The sequence below is a fragment of the Sturnira hondurensis genome, unplaced genomic scaffold (genome assembly GCF_014824575.4).
Source record: "Sturnira hondurensis isolate 20B ecotype Veracruz unplaced genomic scaffold, ASM1482457v3 Scaffold0004136, whole genome shotgun sequence".
NCBI lineage: Eukaryota > Metazoa > Chordata > Mammalia > Chiroptera > Phyllostomidae > Sturnira > Sturnira hondurensis.
In genome coordinates this window covers 14,481,038-14,484,174 of record NW_028076767.1, presented here as the reverse complement: position 1 = coordinate 14,484,174, position 3,137 = coordinate 14,481,038, and the positions used below count along the sequence as shown (strand labels likewise).

Sequence of the window (3,137 nt, the reverse complement as noted above, 5' to 3'; positions counted from 1 at the left end):
ATTGACATAACTCTAAATTACATTATAAAGGAAGCTAAAGAACATATAAATCATGCCAAAAATACTTAGGATTGAGAGGATTGGATGCCTCAGGGAATTGGTAATTTGATCCAAAGCCTGTCACCTGTTAAAATTTATCCTTGGTCAGTAGTGACTGAAAATCATCACGACCTGACAGGTGTTCAGGACTGCATGTAAAATGAAGTGGCAGACTCAGTATAGTTCCTATTCAACATGTGTATGCATTGCTGAAACTGCTGCAACATTAATTGATAACTATGCTGGCAATCTTGATTGAGGTGCCAAGGACTAACTGGCCTGAACTCTCTTCACCCCTAGTAACGTGCGCTTTTAAATAGGCTCAAGTGTGCCTGTGTAGTAGAAAAGTGTTTGGGGGCCTGATTCTTTGACTAGATTACTCCTAAAACTGACCATCTGTGTTTCTTCACAGTAGATTCTTTTATTAAAAAAAAAACACGTGACTCCTCTTACTCTGCCCAATGAAATGTTTTGTCTTTCTTTTGAATCATCAAATGATATAAAGCATTAAGTTGCTGCTACTTATCACCCACAAAGATAAGTAGACCCATCCCCCTAATTTATTCTCTCCTTGGAATTTAATTTAGAAGCATCAATATGCTCTTTTTTATTTACTTTTTTACTGTAAGTTGTTTGTTGTAAGATAATTTACAAATATCTTGTTAACTTATCTTTAGTAACTTAAAAAATGGACCAATAATTTTTTTCTAATCAGGACAGCAGTAAGCTGAAAGCAAAGTCAGCTGGCTGAATTTTCCTTCTTTATCTCTTTATTGAGGATGAAACTTGACTTTCATTAATCCAGAGCTGCAGCACCAGAGATGATTTCAATCAGCTCCTTTGTGATGACAGCTTGGTGGATATGGTTGAAAGTCAAAGTCAATTTGTCAGTCATCTCAGAAGTATTCTTGCTCGCATTGTCCCAGGCTGTCACTCTGGCACTTTGCTCACTCGTGGTGGATTCCTTCAGAGAATAGAAGATGATGTTGGCCAGACTGGATTCCTGGTAACTCTACAGCATTTCAGCATCAATGACATCATAGATACGCTCTCAGCACTTGCAGTGCTGCTAAGGAAAAGATGGGTTTTTCTTCTGTCTTGTAGCAGATGACAGATTTGAATCTATTAAAGACAATAGGCCTTCATCAAATTCATATCCAAAATTTAATAATTCCAGGGCAATGATTGACACATCTACAAAAGTAAGAGGTTTTCTTCCCACTTCTTTGAATGTCACCAGAAATTGGTCAGAATGAGTTCTGTGAAGCCCTGGCTGGTGTAGCTCAGTGGATTGAGCACGGGCCTGCGAACCACAAGATTGCGGTGCAATTCCCAGTCAGGGCACATGCCTGGGTTGCAGGCCAGTTCCCAGCAGGGGACCCACGAGAGGCAACCATACATTGATACTTCTCTCCTTCCCTTCCCCTCTAAAGATAAATAAATAAAATCTTTAAAAAAAGAATGAGTCCTGTGAATATACCCCTAATTTTATCACCAATTCCAACAACCTTAACTTCTTTTCTTGCTACTTTGAACATAGCTACTTCACTTTTCACCTGTTTAGCAACCAAAGAATGGGTAGCACCACAAAGCCCTCTGGGGATGTATGAATAAGGTGTATCTTCTTGTCTTGGCACCTTAATATCAGTCTTTTCTTGCAGAGCCAAAGATTCTGTTTCATATACTCAAGCTGGTTTCAGGCCCCTCTCGGCTCAGGTGTATTTTACGGGTGCCACCATTTTCATAGACTTGGTAATTGGCTGGATGTTTTTGTTTGACTTCAGTTGCCTGGTAATGTCTTTCAAAGTTTCCATATGTCAAACTTGGATCCAGCTTTGCAGCTGCACAGCCCAGGCTAAGATACCAATGATGCCTGCCAAAAACAAAAACAAAAACAAAAAACATGGTGGTGCTGGCTCTGCTGAAGCATCATCAATGTGCTCTTAAATGTATAAGAATGTACATCATCAAATGGGACTTCATCAACATAAAAAGCTTCTGCACAGCTTCAGAAAACATCAGCAAAATGGAAAGGGAACCAACCATATGGGAAAACATATGCATGCAAAAAATGAAACTCAATCACCAACTTACAACATATACAAAAATAAGTTCAAGGTGATTAAAAGACAAATATAAGTCATGACACCATAAAAGTCATAGAGGAAGACATGGGCAGGAAGATCTCAATCATTCCACACAGCAACATCTTCACTGATATGTCCCTAAAGCAAGAGACATAAAGGAAAGAATAAACAAACAGACCTCATCAAATTAAAAAGCTTCTGCATGGCTAAAGAAAACAGCATTAAAATGAAAAGAGAACTAACTATATGCGGAAATATATTTGCCAATGATACCTCAGACAAGGGTTTGATCTCCAAATTATATAAAGAATTCACACAACTCCACTCCAGGAAGACAAACAAGCCAATTAAAAAAAAATGGGCAAAAGATTTGAACAGAAACTTCTCCAAGGAGGACATACAGAGGGCCCAGAGACATATGAAAAGATGCTCAGCATCACTAGCCATCAGAGAGATGTAAATTAAAACCACAGTGAGTTACCACTTCACATTGGTAAGAATGGCTATCATAAACAAAGCAACAAACAAGTGCTGGTGAGGTTGTGGGGAAAAGGGAATCCTATTGCACTATTGGTAGAAATGCACCTGGGTGTGAATGGGGTAAGGGAGAAAGGGAATGGGGGGAAATAGAGACAACTGTACTTGAACAACAATAAAAAAGGATTTCTTTAAAAATTACATCATAATTACTCATAATTAAATATTACTGAAATAATTATTTTTCAATGCAGTTAATATTTGCTATTCAAAAAAGTTGGTGTTCTACATATTAGTCAGAAATAAAAGAAGCCCACTCAATGCTCCATAGTTGGTAGTGGATGAAGAAGAAAGAAAGGGGTTGATCCTCACTAGTATCATATAGTGAGGAGAAAAACTCTTTTTCCTCACTAAAGAGTGATAATGGTAATCATGCGGGTCTATATCATGAATTTAGCCTCAACCATGACAGCAGCAAGATTTTAGGCAGGTGAAACAAAGAAGCAGATTTTTATTTTTTAAATTTAATTTATT

At 37.9% G+C, this 3,137-nt stretch overlaps 1 pseudogene; it reads right to left on the bottom strand.

Annotated features, from left to right (window-relative positions):
• Positions 1–757: 757 nt before the first annotated feature.
• LOC118985882 (ATP synthase subunit gamma, mitochondrial-like) lies at positions 758–1,868 on the bottom strand (annotated as a pseudogene).
• Positions 1,869–3,137: the final 1,269 nt, after the last annotated feature.